Genomic DNA, 16,960 nt, shown 5'->3' on the forward strand with positions numbered 1-16,960 from the left:
TCAAGGAGCTCATCTCCAGTCCTTGCTTCTGGGTCTGAAACATGAAGCACCTAGCTTTCCTTAGCCCCCAAACCCAGCCTCATATTGCCAGCAACTAATACACTTCTCAGAAGCCATATTTATATTACAGCAGGACAAGAGAGCAAAGGTGTAATTGGGCTCGATTTGATTGAGTGTGACAATTGCAGTTAGCTACATGTGTCATTGAGAGATGTGAACTGAGGATAGTTTATGCTCAAAAACTAATTTCCAAGAAGACCTGACATCTTCCTCTCACAGACATCCAGACAGTGCTGACATCAGTGGCAACGGAAGAAAAGATCCATGGACTTGTCTGAGAGAGAGACCTCGTAAGGTCATCTATCTACTCCTGCCTCCACCTCCATACAAACACTCCCTCAGAAAAGCTTTTTCCCTGCTTTTCTGGAACATCTCTCTGACACTCTCTCTTCATCCCCTTGATTGCCTACCACATCTCAGTGCAACCAGCAAGAAAGTGCTGCCTAATGTCAAACTTACTAAACCCTGCTTGCTTCAGTTTCCAACCCTTGCTCTAGTCCTACCCTTGGTGAAATGACAGTGACCTTCTCCTCTTATATCTCCATCCCTGATTCCAACCACTATGGGGACACACCTGTCATGCTCACTCCTCCATTAGTGATGTCAAAGAACCATGGTCCCCTGGCTCTGGGCTTGTTCTCTGTCTCTCTGCTGATCGCTGGAATCAGTGGCCAAGGAGCTGTCTCATCCCTGTTCCTGAATTCCTTTCTCAGTCTGCAGAGGAAGAACTATAGTTTGGCCTTTGAAAACCTCTAATGCTTTTCTGGGACCCTAAGAAGGGACTGCAGGGATTTCTAGTCAAATATCTCCACTTTACAGAGGAATGAACAAATACAAAGAGAGAAAAATGACAAACTCAGGGTCACCAGGGGAATTAGAGGCAGAGTTAGACTCTCTTTTGCCCTTCACAACGCAGAGCCTGCCTCCCAGCTCCCTGGCAATGCCAGGGAGTGACCTGAAGTCCCAAGAGAAGGCCCAGAAGTGCCTATGGCTCCTCCACAGTTCATGAATCATGGTGGCCACATACCCACTATTCCCACCCTGCTAGATGCCCCCGTAATAAACTCAAGGAGCATTGAGTTCTTTTTTACTTCACATCAATTATCATAATTGTAATTCAATAATCAATTGTGTGTTTCTTGTCTTCAGTGTCTTTCTTCCCTCAGACTATAAAGGTCATGAGGGCAGGGACTGTGTCTGCCCTGTCTTTATCACCACTGCAGCCTTGCACATGAATGGTTGTTGCACAAATGAGTGAATGAATAAACAAATGAATGAATGGGAGCCTGTGGAGGGGTGACCTATGTGACCCCTGCAATGCTAGGGGTCCCAGCTTCTTGCCCTGGCTCTAACACTGAGGGAGGCAATGTCACAACTTTTCCTTCTCTAGAGAATTGGGACATAGAAAAGAGTCTTATCACTATGGGGTACGTACACTTGAAGCAGCCCTTTGCTTTAGGTGAGCCCTTCACCTAAAGTCATTAGTGAAAGTATTTAATGAGTCTATATGCTCTCTTATCTATCTCTCTCCCCGCCCCTACCCCCCCCCCCCACATCACTTCTGTCACTAGGGCGGTGACAGGTGCCCTAATCCCTGGCCCCAGAAACACTGTCTCATTCACCTTCCACCAAGTCTCCTGCTTCTGAGCACCACAGTCTCCCATCAATGCTGCCTCCAGAAAGGTCTAAGCTAACAGTCACAGCCAAGCAGGCTTCACCTGCATTAGCTCCTAATCACAGATGGCAGCTGTCACAGGGCCTGGAAAGGCAGCAATAGTTATAGGAGAAACCATGGGTCCAAAATCTGCAAGGAGACCACACAGTGGCCATGCCCCCAAGCCAGACCCCAGCCTAGGACCCTGCCCAGAGCACTTCTGAGCCAAGAAGGGAAGTGGAATGTGGTGGGAAAGAGAGACCACATGTCAGCTGGAGAAGTCTTCTCCAACCTGAAGATTGGTCTCAGATCCAATTTCATTCTCAATTTCCAAGGAATGTGAGAGGGAGGCCCCACTGCCCACAGGCAACCTGCCAAGAGCTGTGTGTATGTGTGGTAGGTTTGCATCTGTGTGTTTATGTGAAGTTGTGAATCTTCCCTCCTCTGAGCCAAGTGCTCTGAGGTGTCACAATCCCCAGACAAGAGACAAGCAAGAAATGCTCTCTGAAAGTAGGGTGATGGGATGGACCCTGGGAGGGGCTGTTTTGGGAATCCGCCTAGCTTGCTAAAGGCCAGAGCTCTGTGTCCCAAACTGAGAGTCCTGGGGGTGCCAACCTGCCCTATGGAGGCTGCCCTATCCTGTGTCTGTGAACTTCCAAATTTACTGTTGAGTTCTCCCTGCCCACTGGCCGCCAAGCCCAGGGTCGGTTTCCAATACATCTCCTGGGTAGAGAGGAAGAGCCAGGGGGAGAAAAATACATTCGTGGGACTGTGAGAGTGGAGAATCAGGGACCCAATCCTGCTTTAGCTCAATGACCCCATAGGACAGTGTCCAGGGTCTCAATGCTCTCCCCCTCCCAGGAAAGGACAAACTGCTCAGGTGACCCTCTCATCAGGGAGGCTTCCATCTTTTACTATGTCTCTGTCTTTCCCCATTCCTGGTCTATGATGGGCAGCGCAGGATGGCTGAGCCGGGAAAGGAGCTATGTGCCAGGATAATCAATTACCCAGCCATGTGGCTGCTGAAGAGCTGAGAGACGAGTGTTCCCTGTTGGGCCAGATGTACATGTGCAGACACCTGACCTCGTCTGAAGGTGGCTATTCCACTGTCCTCCAGAGCCTCCCTGCCCTGCCCTCCACTTGTCCTCCCAGGATGAACCAACCACATTCTCTCAGTGCCCAAGCCACAAAAGCCACGGAAGAGACAATGAAGGCTGCCTGTTCTTCCTGAGGGAGAAGCAGTTACCTCCTGGCCTCTAAGATCAGGGTGCTAACTCTTAATTACAACAGACAGTTGTCCAGGAAGACAGAGCCTGTAACTCTGCTCCCAGCTTGCAGCTTCTCTGTGGCTGCCGGACTGTATACATGGAGCCCCAGACTCACCTGGCAGGAGGCAGCGAAGGATGAATTATAAGAGGAAACGGGTACTCAGAACAGCAGGAAGAATATGGCTAGACACAAAGAACTTCCTCACTCTTAGGGGTTCCTGTTAAGGACTGATTTTCCTTCCCACCAGGTGGTCCTTGGAGGGCCTGTCCAATAGGGGCTTTAAGTCCCCTACACAAGATAGGGAAGCACTGCCAGTCCTCATTTGTGAGATTTTACTTCTGGGAGGGACTGAGATCCAGGTTTCCTCTGCATCCCCAGAGCTGTGTGGACAGAACGAGTGCCCAGACGCTACCAGCACGACCAGTTCTACATAGAGGACTGTGAATAGCCGCCTGTGCAGGCATCTATCACAGTCCAGCCTGACCGCCCCCCACCCCCGTCCACAGTTGTGCAGCCTAGGGGGCTGTGGCACTGGGGACAGAGTCTGGATGTGGACTCTGCTGCCCACTAGCAGTGTGACCTTGGGGACATTTACTTCACCTTTCTGAGACTCACTGTTGTCATCTACAAAGGAGGTGAAATATCACAAGCTCTACAACGAGAGGGGCTTTCTGCACCCTTCTCATTTCTTCACAAAGAACATTAAAAAGATGTGCACTCAAGAGTGAAGATTTAATAAAAATTTATAACCTTTGCTACTTCATTAAAGGAAGTCTTAAGTGGAACTGGCATTTATTTATCTATTTATTTATTTAGCAGTTGTGCGATGCAGAAGAATCCATTGGTTAGAACGGTTTGGTGCCCGACCTTGATCCACACTGAGGTACGAGCAGTTCAACCCATTGCTTTAGGACCATCACTGTCAACACGTTAAAAACGGCAAACTACCTTAGGGTTATTCTGAAAACAGTTTGGACGTTATGGCTCCCCCTGAACAATTCTTGGGGGCTCCCAGGGGTCCACAGATCACTTTGAGAACGGCTGTTCTAGGACATCTCGTGCAATCTTCCCATGGGCCATATCCCTTGTGTGTTACTGTCTCCATTTTCAGATGAGAACCCTGAAACTCAGACAGTTTAAGGAACTTGCCCAGACACAGGCAGAACGTGGCAGGTGTGACCTAAACCTAGGCTATATGACTCCCTGCCACACACATGCCGTTTCGGTTATGCCCTGCAGAACAAGCAACTGTGGGCCATGGACCCAGGGGGTGTTGGGCATCTTCTCTCCACCTCCCCCCTCACCTCTCCTTCCCATACCTTGGGGGCTCACCGTCTTTATCCCCGGGGAAGGCTGAGGACACCTCCCAGCCTCTGCAGGGGTGATGATCTGGCTCTGTTACTGTCTGTTACCCCTGGGTACCTCTGCTACTCTTCCACCAGCAGGAGCTGGGGGCCGGGGTCTCCCTGGGAAGTCCTTGACCCTGGGGGGCTGAGCTAACAATCTCAGGCTCAGCCTTCGCTTCTCCCCTGCCTCCTACAGCAGCAAGTGCAGTTCTCAGCATCAAAGAGCTAATCCAATTTCTCCGTTGTGCTTCCCCCATTTGCCTCCTGCAATGCCAGGATTGATCTGGAACCAGGGCAGCCTTATTAAAGTGATGCCTTTTCCTCCTCATGGGAGAGTCAAACTGGGAGAGGGAGCCCTCTTACCTCCCCTCAATTAACTCCAAGTTTCCTGCTAACCCCAATCCCAGCCGCAGCCACCCTGTGTTTCCTGGGGTTTACTTCTAATTTTCCTTGGCTCCTAGTGGTGAGGCTGGATTTCAGCCCCCAGGTCTGCTTCCCCAGGATCTCAGAGCACTTAACCACTAGCCTCTTGTTCATCCTCTATACATTCCTCAGACAGGGTGGACCACAGGAACCCAAAGGTTCTGGCATCTAATCTCAGACCCCCCTCATTGGGCCTGTGACTTTGATCCATGTCAGTTGGTACAATAAGGGATCCATGGCTAACAATGAAAATGGAGAGCCAAGCAGCCCCAAGGAGGATAGGGATAAAGGGGTATGTGTTTACTAAGCATGCTTTTCTCCAAATAAACATAGCAGATGAGAGACAAAGAGGGTGCTCGGGGACCTCTACCACCGGTAGCCCATGCCCTCTCCCCAGAACACCCTCATGCCACCTGTCAGGGTCTCCTCCTCTCCAAGGAGGAGTCAGGGGATATGAAGTTGGGCTAAAGCAGGAAAAGCTAAGGTTAGACATCAGAGAGGAATTCCTTTCTATAAATAGCATAAAAGCTTCTTCCCCAATCACTTCGGGGAACAAGATACTAAAGGATCATGTAGAAAGCAGGGGTGAGCCTCCTTGATTTGGCTGCAGTCAACTCCTGCATCTGCAGTGGGCTGTTGGGCCTCGACCCCACTTCGTCTCCCCTCCAGGTCATCTCCTCAGTCGGCCTGGCATGGAGAGGGTTAAGTTTCTCCCCGCCCCACCCCCATCCTCCAGCTAAGAGGCCCCCTTGTCCCATTCCTCCATTCTTTTCAGTTTTCCCCGGCTCCCTACTGCCAAGCTCACAGTTACGTTCAACAGTAAGTATGGAATAATTGTAATGGGTGAATGTCACCTCCAACTGCAATGTTCTCTAATCGCTAAATTCCAGAGCTTTGGCATCAACCCAGTTATGGGAAGCCCTGCCAGGGGTCTCCATGGCCTGAGGACTCCTTGTCCCACCCAGAGGCACCTGGTCCTCACAAATGCCTCAGGGGAGCCTCCCTGACTCACTGCTCAGCTACTGCCCTACCCTAGTCCCAGACTGTCCAGTGATGAACCCCTTGGGTTTCTCGGTTTCTTTGCAGAGGGAGGAAGTGAAGAAGGCCCCAAGGACTGAGGGAAATCTGGTCCTGGCCAGGCAGCTATCCTGGGGCTGGGGAGCTCTGGGAGCCCAGTCACCGTGCACCCAGCCATCACAAGTGACCCTGGCAACAGAGCTCCATTCTAGGTGTAAAGTGGGGGGACCCAGTAGAGGAGGAGCCCCATGCTCTGACTTTGGGGAGTTCCCAGGCTGATGGAAGATATGTGGTTCTTCTGACCTCCCTTTTTAATCCCTTGTGCTTCTTACAGAACAGGTGCTGAGTCCATCTGAATTGGAAGTGAAAGGAAAAGGAGGAGAGGAGGAAATCAGGAACAATGTGCTCTGGCTCAGACAGTGCTTGGACTCCAGTTGCCCCTCTATGCGAGGGTTGAGTGCTGGGCTCTAAGTCCATGGGGGTCTTGACTTCTCAATCCTGGACTCTCTGAAGAAGAGAAGCAGTCAGATACCAACTAGACACGCACACGTGTACACAAGCCTATGTCTTGCTGGGCTTCGGAAGAAAACTCTACCAAAATGGGAACTTGCAGAGGCTTTGGGTGCCGATTATGCCAGCACCCCATTCAGATAAGGCTGTCTGAGGCTGGGGGCAGATTCCCCAAGTGCCCCATCATTTGCTCTACTCCACCCATGATGGTTCTTTCCTCCTCGCTTCAGAGCAGGTGCTCCTGAAGATGCCTTAGCCCTTACAGCAAGTCCCAAGGAAACCCAACACCAGAGAGGGAGAGCTGATTCCATTTCTCCAAAGGATCACTGCCTGATTTTGTAAAAGTCTGCTACCTGATTTTAATTACTGGTTCCCTGCTTATACTCAAAGCACTGATGACACTGAGGACCCCTGACCATGTTGGCCAGTTCCACACTCTAGACAGAGCTGGTGAGAGGGAACTGGGGAGGGGAGGCTCACTAGGGAGAAGCTTTGACCAATTAGCTACAGTGGCCTGGAAAGACCCCCAAAGTCTACGATCTGGGTTCGAGACCTTGCTCTTACCTCTTGATGGTGCAAGATTTTAAATCAGTCACATAACTTCTCCGGGCCTTTGCCTCTTTATTATAAAATGGGACCATGATGGCTGCTCTGAGGCCTCTGTGGTACTAAGGCCCGCAGTGATGAGAGACAGAAAAGCTTCATTACAGAAAGGGGAACTGAAGGGGGGAGATTGAAAAAGAAGCAGGCTCGGTGGGTGACGGCAGTGTTGCTTGGTGCCCAGTCGGTACATTCTGGCTATGCCACTTCTTACACTGCTGGTGAGTGTTGCCTATAGCAAACGCTGAAATCCTGAGGCCCTGGACGAAATGGTCAAAAAAGGGCCTCTTCTGACTTTATGACGGCAGGGCTGTCCTCTTCGTTTCTTGCTCCTGACCCCCAATTTGGGAGCTGCCTGGTGGCACCAAACCCTCTGAGTTTCAGTGACTATTATAACAGAATGAGCAACTCATAGCCTACTTCCCTAAGAATTCAACCTCCCCATCCCTGGCATTCAGTCATATGGTCTCTTGACCAGACAGGTGGGGAAGTCTGTCCTAGTCTGGAAATTATCCAGGGAGGAAGCTTTTAGAACCTCTCTTGCATACCATGTATTTGGGGCATCCTTCCTGATGTTTAATTTTAGACCCCTTCCTGAAGCTGAGACTTCTTTGTGTTGGGGGGTGGGGGGAGAAGAGGGGCTGGCAGCCAGGTGCTCCCCGCAGCCAACTCGCAATGAGTGGTCAGGTCCTCTAGGCCCAGATCCAAATATACCCATCACTCTGGCTACTACCCTGAACTATCAGTTCCAGGGATGAAAAGGAAGTACTGCTGAGACAAGTCCTTCCCAGAAATGAAGCTTTGACAAAATACGGCTTCGTCAGGCATAAAAAACTGCCTGAAAGTCAGAGGGAAGAAATGCTGGAATGGCCACAGAAGAAGTTATAGCAGCTCATTCCTTTGAGTTTTTAAGATTAACAGAGGTGGAAAGCGTTTCCTCCAGTGGGGAAACCCAAGGAAGAGTCTTGTCTGTGGGCAGCGAAAGGGCTAGGAGGGCCCATAGGTGACATCATAACGATGGAAAACACTTACATGGCCTTGACCATGTGGTAGGCGCTGTTTTAAACCCTTGACAGGAATTAATTCATTTAATCCTCACCAAATACAACCTATGTCATAGGTAGGAATTTTACCTCCACTCTACAGATGGGCAGACTGAAAAGCAGAATTCGGTTAACTTGCCCAAAGTCAGGACGAGTGACAAAAGCAGGAGGGACCCAGGCAATCTGGCTAGAGTCACTATACTGGCTCTGTGACTTGACATTTCACTAAACTATACTATCCATCACAGACGCCCCGTTCTCATGAGAACCTAGGACTGGCTTCTCTGACCTAGTGGAGGAAGGATAATCAACTTGTTGCATGTATGATGATTATTCAGGTACAGAATTTAGGGTTGTATCTGTCCAGTGGGCCCTATCAATTGTTATCATTTATTGAATGCTTACTACCCTGTGGGGTAAGTATTATTACCTCTGATTTACAGATGAAAACCTTTCAGACCTGGTCACGTCACTCCAATGCACGGTCTTGAACCACCCTGTATGTCCTCCTAACAGCTGTTGCAATTGTGATGAATTATACGTCTGTTTAATTCTGTGTGTCATTCACTCCACTGTAAGTGCCATGAGGGCAGAAACCAGGTCTGTTTTGTTCCCAACTGAATCTCCAGTGCCTAACATACCCCTGGCACAGAGTAGACTCTCAAAAGCTAACAGTTGAATGAATGTAGAAACTGAGGCTCGGGGGCATCTGGCTGGCTCAGTCGGTAGAACACGTGACTCTTGATCTCAGGGTCGTAAGTTCAAGTGTTGGGTGTAGAGATTACTAAAAAAATGAAGAGAAAAAAAGAAAAAAGAAACTGATGCTCACAGTAGCTAAGCAATTTGCCTAGGCTGGCTGGAATGCAAAATCCACAAGGGCAGGGACTGTGGTCTGTTCGCTGCTGTATCCACAGTGACTAAAACAATGCACATAGTAGGTGCTCACATAGTAGGTGCTCCCCAATAAATATCTGTTGCCCCCCAATAAATATGTATTTAATAAATATTAAATATGAATTAATAAAGGCACACACTTTGTAATTAGGATTATGAACCCAAGCCTGTTGGTTTGCTGCCTCCTATTTTAACCACTACCCTGTACTGAGTGAACACTGTCTATAGTTCCCTTTGGACTGCCACTTCAGTTCTCAAAAATCATCTCCATCAACCTGAACCTTTTGTGTGTGTCACTCAAGAAAAACAATCCAGCTTCAGCTAGAACTGAGATCAGGAAAGCCCAAATCCCAAAGCCAAGTGAAACAGCATTTCTACCGTCCACAGCTTTTGACTATCCCTGAGGATGTTTCTGTCCAAGGAAGGGGACAACGCGTCGCTCTTCTAGCCCACTGAGCCCCAACGTCCTCCCCCTCCATCCTCACTGTCCCTCCCACACCCTGGATCCCAGACCACCTGCTGCCCCTCAATCTACTCTCCTGAGAGGGCTGCACAGACTCTACAGGGTCAGTGGAGAAAAGAGGAGACTCAGCTGAGAGAGGACAGAGTCCAGGTAGAGGCAATGGGTCCTTCGATATCAGGCTTGCCTGGGGTTGGGGAATACTGGCTGAGGGACAGGAGGGAAGAGGATTCTCCAGCCACCTCCAAAGCCCACCCACCCCAGTTCTCTGCAGTGCCAGGGACATTCCTGTTACATCTGCCTGGAAGTTGACCGAGGGTGAAAGGGAGAATGACCTCGAGTCTCTTCCTACTAGAGACAGCAAGTCAGGTCTATGTGACTCTGGAAATAGAACACTTATCTCTGCCTTCCCCTTTCTTAGCTTTCCAGAAGCTCCTCAGCTCCTCCTTGGGCAAGGCATGGAGAGTGGGCCTGGGTCAAGCCCAAGAGGTCCCCAGAAAAAGCAAGTCCCCCCCAGGGGTGTCCTAGAGGATGAAGCCAGTGATCTAAGTGCCAAGCAGGACAGCGGCTGGCTGCACCAAGGAGAGAAGCCCAGGACTGAGGGTTCAGCTGGCACTAGTCATTCCCAGGGTCATGGGGAAGAGAAGCAGGGTTGGGGCTGGGCTCCCTGGCCCAGGCCTCAATTTGCCTGGTGTGGACCCCTGACGCTGACTCACCTCTGGGGCCCTGACACAGGCTGCAGCTGGCAGTGCCTCCCAGGCCACTGCTCACCAGGCACGTCCCACTGCATCAGAACCACCCTGCCCCTCCCACCTGCCCCTCCGGCCTTGTCTTAGGGGCACAGGACACGGCTCTACTTTTGGCACTTCTGGTGGACACAGAGATGTTTCTAGCAGCCCAAAGTCAGCACTTGTACCTAAGCAGGGGGAGACGACTTAGAAAGATTATGGGCTATCCTTCTCCTCACGGTCACATCCTCTTGATGAAGTGCCCAGGTTACCAAGAGCTGGACGGGTCAGGTTGAGGATAATTATTACACACGGGGGACCCCCTCAGGGCAACCGCAGCGGGAGAGGAGGAGGGGCACCCTCCAGCTCTCCAGGTCAGACCTTGCCCACCTTCCCGTCTCTCTGGGTACACAGAGCCTAGGAGCCTAAGGACTTCCTCATCCCCCTGCCCACCCCATTCCTATCTGGGTCCACCCACCACCCACCCCATCAGGCCTCTGCCGTTGTCTCCCCACTGCAGCGCCCCCTCCTGGACCACCGCTTCTGTCCTTGCGCTCCTTTCTGCTGCCACAGGAGAGAGCAGCCAGAACACTTACTCCTCTACCTTACAGTGAAGAGGGGGAGGATGCTGCAGAGGGAGACACAGGGCTTCCGAGACCCTCCCACCCCCACGCCACGGGCTGGGGTGTCCGGGAGGCACTTGTGGAATGTGGGAATGAAAAGGGGGAAAAGAGAATGGGGGAGAGACTGAGATAATGGGGTAGAAGGATAAATCCTCTCTCTTTTTAGTTTAAAAAAAAAAAAAAAAAAAAAGCCCCCGTGTCCTGAGAGAGGTGGGCCTGAACAGAGGCAGGGGAAGGGGCGACCCCAAATCGGGAAGGTAAATGAAGGAGTCCAGAATAGCCGGCTGGGGTTGTCTGCACTTTCTGGGTCTAGGAGCCCAGCCCTGGGGAGGAGGGCTGAAGCAGGGACGGGACGTCCTAGGTCGTGCTGAGTCATGAGATTTGGAGAGAGGCGAGGGGTGCTCCCATCCCCCTCTCGCGTCCCTGTCCCAGTTCCTCTCGACCCTCCCTTCCAGAAAGTCCCTGTAGTCTGTCCCCCCACCCGCTCCCCAGCCAGGGTCTCTGCCTCCAAAGCCCACAGACCCTCCTTCCCCTTCCCACGACGGCGGAGCCGGGGAGGGGGGGGTCCCCGAGGCGTGAGGCGGGGGCTAAAGAAGCTGGATTGGAGACGCCCCCGGCGGCCATGGCGGGGGGTAGATGGGGACGTCCAGAAGCGACGGGGTCGCAGAGCCCGAGGGCTCCGGGGACGTCGTCCGGCCGCAGCCCTCCGCACCTCATCCCCCCGAGCCCCAGGGAGGAATGCTGCTCCCTCCTCCCGCCCCAAACCCGCAGAGCAGCCGGCTCCTCGCCCCTCGGGGCCAGCTTCCCAAAACGAACCTTCCACCTGGACGCGTCCAAACTCCCCCGGAAGGACGGTGCGGGAGCCCGGCCCCCTTTTGGCCCCGAACTTCCCGGACCCCACCCTCCCCCCACCCCCGGGAGCCAGGTCCCACCCCGCGGCCCCTCGGCCCAGGAGCGGAAAACCCGCCCCAGGCAGAGAAACTTTGGAGGGGAAGTCGGTGCCCCCCCACGGGCACGGAGGGGTGGGGGGGGGCACGGACTTACCGGGAGCGGCCAAGCAGGAGGGAAGCCGGGTCTCCGAAGTGAGGGGGCGGAGGGCTGCGAGGGCGCGGCGCCGGCCACGGTGCAGCAGGGGCGTCCGTTCCCCCGGGGCCCGGAGTCCCCGCTCCGCGCCGGCCCCAACTCGGTCCGAAGTGCCTTTGCCGCAAGACTTGCTGAGCTTAGCAGTCTGCGCCGAGGCGGCGGCGGGAGGCCGCTGATGGCTGGGCGAGCGCGGCGAGCGCTGCAGTGAGGGGAGGAGACGCGGGAGCGCGGGGGGCGGGGCCGGCCGGGCCGGGGCGGGGCGGACCTGCGGGGACTGGTCCCCTCCGCGCCCCCGCCTCCCGCTCAAGGTCACGGCTGCCGCTCCCGGTCCGGGAGAGTCGGACCCAGTGCGGGACGTCATCGTCCCCACCCGAGATGGGCTATCACCCCTGAGCCAGCTCCCTCTCCCAACCTCCGGAGCCCAACTGCGGCTCAAGGCTCCATTATTGGCCTCAGGAGCCCCCGTAGGCATTTGGGATCTCCGGGCCCCTCTCCCCACGCCGTCCTCCAAGTAAGGCCACCTGGAGGGCAGAGGCTTCTGAGCCTAAAGCGTTGATGTGGAAGAGGGGCATGTTTGGGAGAAGTTACAGGTGGAAAATAGAAGAGGGGGGGGGAGTGGGAGGAAGCCTGGGGAGGCGGCAAGGAAAATGGGAGGAGGGGGGAGAGTCTGGCAGGAGGTGGAGAGGAAACCCCCATTTATTAAACGACACGGTTTTCCACACATGCTGGTTTCTTAATGCTTAAGACATCCCTTTAAGGTGGGTATCGTGAGCAGTTTGCAATGGAAACGGCCCCTGGATGGTACTTTGGCCGAGAAGCCGCAGCTACACAGTAGGTGGTGGCACTGAAGAGCCCGGGGAGAAGAGCCGCAAGTCCGCGGCGGAGCCCTTCCTCGCCTACCGCGGAGACACCAGGGCTGCCCGGGGGCGGGGGGTATGGCCTCAGAAATTGCTTACAGCACAATTTGAATTTCCATTCTGTGAAGTCAACTTTGTAATAGGACAGTAGCACCCTGCCTCTCTCCCTGGATGCCGGGAGAGGCTCCCCCTCAGGATCCAGCCTGACGGATCAACTCACATTTACCCAGTGAAAGACTAGGTGAGAGAGCGGAAGCCAAACGGAGGACTGCAAAGAGGAAATAGGATTTCAAGCTTGGAGGTGGAGAGAAGCAGCGGTGGAGGGCGCTCTTCCAGATCACTTTGCCAATAATACCAAGTAGATCATTGGGGCGCCTGGGTGGCTCAGTCGGTTGAACGCCGGACTTGGGCTCGGGTCATGATCTCCCGATTGGTGAGTTCGAGTCCCGCGTCGGGTTCTGTGCTGACAGCCTGGAGCCTGCTTCAGATTCTGTGTCCCCCTCGCTCTCTGCCCCACCCCTGCTTGTGCTCTGTGTCTGTCTCACTAGGTAGATCGTGGAGACCGCCACCAGCCACCTCGCCTCAAGGGCGCAGTGGCTGTCACCAAAGGGGAGGTCATCCCTGCTCAGCATCTGCAACAAGGGGCAGAGGAGGAAGTGGGGAGTTGAGTCTGAATCTATGCGGGACTAAACCAGACTAGTAACAATCATCCAGCGGCAGCCTCTGACACTTTCAGAGAGGATTCAGAGAGGATGCTCGGTCCCACCTTAGCCAGGTGTATCCCAGGACTTGTTGCTTCATAAGTCAGAGGGGCTCAGTTTGCTCCTTATGACAATGAATCAGGACATTCATGCAGAGGGAGGCCAGAGAGAGAGCTCCTCACACAGAACCCAGCCAAGCTACCTGGTGCCACTGTCCACCAGTCTCGGGCTTGAGATCAATCTGCTGCCTCCAAGTTCCCCTAAGCACACCTGGGAGCCTGAGGGCAGAGGAAGCCAGCCTGCCTTTCCAGACTACTTAGAGAGTCAATGCTGCAATCAATTTGATTAAATGAAAAATGTGGTGTCCCTGGCTATGGCCTTAATGTTCTTTTAATTCATCAGGGCCAGCAGTGTCTGGGTTATAAACCCAATCAGGAGCTCAGCATCCCTCCTGCTTATTCCCCCAGGCTTCAGCTGGAAACCAAAAGAATGAGAAAGACACACACACCCGGCCAATTATCAAAACTTTGCTTTTCAACCGTTGGTCCTTGTAAAAAGATGAGCCCTTGGTCGTCTTAGACCACCATCACTGACTTGCCTGCTCTCCCGTAGGGACCATCAAGGCAACTGATCCCTCTGCCTCCATGCCGTATCACTTCGCACCCATGAAGGTGGCAGAGGGCTGCCTAACTAATTCCAAGAGTTCTCCAGGGAGAAAGAGTCTGTAACTCCCTGGCTACATGATTTCACCACCTTCCAATGCACAGCGCTGCCTGGACGTTTCCTTTTTCTAGTTTTCCACAGGTAGGAGACAGAACAGAACAGGGAAGACCAGCATCCACGCCATCCCACCTCTCCCCGGGGACCAGAGATGCGGAGTCCCAGCATCCTACCCAACAGGTGGCTTATCTTCTGCTTAAATAATCCCATTCTGGGTCTCCCTATCTCACGGGTCTGCCAGCCCTTACACTTTCTAACTCTTGGATTGTATTCCCCTTGGTTCTGGTGAAGTCTTTGTCTGCACAAAGCTTTTCAATGCTCTGCTTGTCATCAGAGCAAATAGAAAAGAGCCGGAGACAGGCCAGCCAATCTTACCCGCAGGCCTTGGCCAGCTCCCGTTTCCTGCTTTCTGTTCACACACGTGGAACACAAACACTCACCCCTGAAGCTATAGTTCCCATCCCCCTTTCCCTGCACACATCCATATCCCCCTTCACGAGTGGTTTCTATTGTTCCTGACAACTAAGCAAACAAGGATTAAACTCTCCACTGAAGTACACCTGCTTTACTGACTGGCATTGAGCAAACACTTGTAAAAACGTCCGTATATGCAGTGCCTGACACCGAAGGTCTCAGCTTTCGTCTTCTATTCTGATTTTAAGACTCAAAAGTCGGGGCGCCTGGGTGGCTCAGTCGGTCGGGCGTCCAACTTCAGCTCAGGTCACGATCTCGCGGTCTGTGAGTTCGAACCCTGCGTCGGGCTCTGGGCTGATGGCTCAGAGCCTGGAGTCTGCTTCTTGTTCTGTGTCTCCCTCTCTCTCTGCCCCCCCCCCCACCCCGTTCATGCTCTGTCTCTCTCTGTCTCAAAAACAAATAAACGTTAAAAAAAATTTTTTTTTAATTAAAAAAAGATTTAAAAGTCCACAGAAAATGTTAGTCATGACATGTTTCCCGTGTCAGGCAAAAATTTTCTCTTTTGACATTTTTCTGTGAGTTGTAAAAGTCATTTTGGGAAGAAGCACATGTAGCTAGCTGTTAAGTAAGAAACAAAGGATATCAAAGAACGTGTAAGTGATCTGAGTGCATTTGAGGGGCTAGGAATGAATTGAGATTGAGATGAATTGAGATTGGATATGCCAATCTCAAATGTATTTTAAATTTTACTTAATATATTTCATACTAAAATCTACTTGACTTTCATGTATCACATGGAAATGTTAATACAGAAGACACTAATTAGATAGAGCAAAAAAATAAAATAAAATAAAATGAAACATGAATAACGTTAAAAATCATACAGTCCAGGGCAGTGATGGCCACCAACATGATTCTATCCCAGCAAAAATGCCCTCCACCAACAAATAGTCTATGTGTAAGATCACTCTGGAGCTGTGGGTGAAACCAGAATACTTCAGTGTTTCTATTTATCCCAGCTTGGTGTGTGGGGTTGCCCTGAAAAATTTCCCTAAGGCATAACTCAGCCAGATTTTGGGGATTAGTGACTGTGTGTGTGTGTGTGTGTGTGTGTGTCTAATAATATTCAGCCTGGAGTTCTGTGATTTTTAAAATGTAATAATAGTAAAAAATTTTATTTGGAAAGAAAAAATCATACAATCCACGTAATATCTTAGGTTTAAATTTAAAAAAACTGAAGGGAACCAAAAATAATATAAAAACAGGGAGGGGGACAAAACAGAGACTCTGGAGGGGTCGTGGGATGAGGGATGGGCTAAATGGGGAAGGGGCATTAAGGAATCTACTCCTGAAATCATTGTTGCACTATATGCTAACTAATTTGGATGTAAATTTTAAAAATTAAAAAAAACAAAACTGGTCTCCAAACAGCCAGTGAAGGCCAGCTCCTCCAGGAAGCTGATTAAGTGGACTATAATTATTTATTCCCCATGCAATGAACAAAACAATACAAAAATTAAAATAAAATGGAGTCAAATAAAACTCTTAAATATAATAGAATGAGGAGGAGGAGGGCAGCGAAGGACTTCCTATCTATAATTTTACACTCCTGGAGGGGAGGCATTTTAAAGTTTCCAGGACCATGTCTGGCATATAAAAGAAATCCACAAATTCACAAATAATAATCTCAGAATTTTATCAGATCCTAGGAACTAATGAATACTATGGGGACTTCATTTTTTACATTCTTCTATCTCCTAATTTGTCTGAAAATGATTTTTTCCTTCTCAAATACAAAGGGAATAACTTTTTTAAGTTTATTTATTTTGAGAGAGAGAAAAAGCATGAGTGGGGGAGGGGCAGAGAGAGAGGGAGGAGAGAGCGAGAATCCCAAGCAGGCCCTGCACCAGCAACGCAGAGGCCAATGCAGGGCTCGAGCTCACGAACCGTGAGATCATGACCTAAGTCCAAGTCAGACACTTAACCAACTGAGCCACCCAGGCGCCCCAAAGGGGATAATGATTTTAAACACCAGAGCAGACTATTCCTCCTTCCTCAGTGAAGCATGGGTCACACACAGCCTTATGTTCCAGGTAAGTTAGTTACTCTGAGTGTTATTTTTCACTCTTCTAGCAGAGGAGATGGTTCTTCTGGATTATTCTGCCCAATGTCAAAACTGCCCCCTTCCCCAACTACTTCCCCTTACACTCTTAAGTGAATCCCCAAATAAGAGGGAGATGGTGTATGCAGAGAGGGGGTTGCTTTCTGGAATGTGAAGAACCAGGGGCTCAGAACTAGAAATCACACAAGGGTAGGATGTCTTTTCTTTCCAGAGGGTGAACACGGGCGCCACCTGGGTGGCTCAGTCACTTAAGCGACTTGGGCTCAGATCATGATCTCAAAGTTCATGAGTTTGAGCCCCATGTCGGGCTCTCTGCTGTCAGCGCAGAGCCTGCTTGGGATCCTCTCCCTCTCTTTGCCCCTCCTCCACTTGCACACTCACTCTCTCACTCTCAAAAACAAACATTAAAAAAAAAATAAATAAAGCTCTCCATCAT

General features: G+C 51.4%; 1 protein-coding gene across 1 annotated transcript in view; it reads right to left on the bottom strand.

The window, feature by feature from the left end:
* Positions 1–11,909, bottom strand: part of SYT2 (synaptotagmin 2) — a 102,400-nt gene extending 90,491 nt beyond the window's left edge. The window contains exon 1 of the mRNA XM_060644098.3: positions 11,672–11,909. The gene's annotated coding sequence lies outside the window, so the exon portion shown is untranslated. The remainder of the gene's footprint in view (positions 1–11,671) is intronic.
* Between the last annotated feature and the right edge of the window lie 5,051 nt (positions 11,910–16,960).

Source organism: Panthera onca, chromosome F1, assembly GCF_046562875.1.
Source record: "Panthera onca isolate mPanOnc1 chromosome F1, mPanOnc1 haplotype 2, whole genome shotgun sequence".
NCBI lineage: Eukaryota > Metazoa > Chordata > Mammalia > Carnivora > Felidae > Panthera > Panthera onca.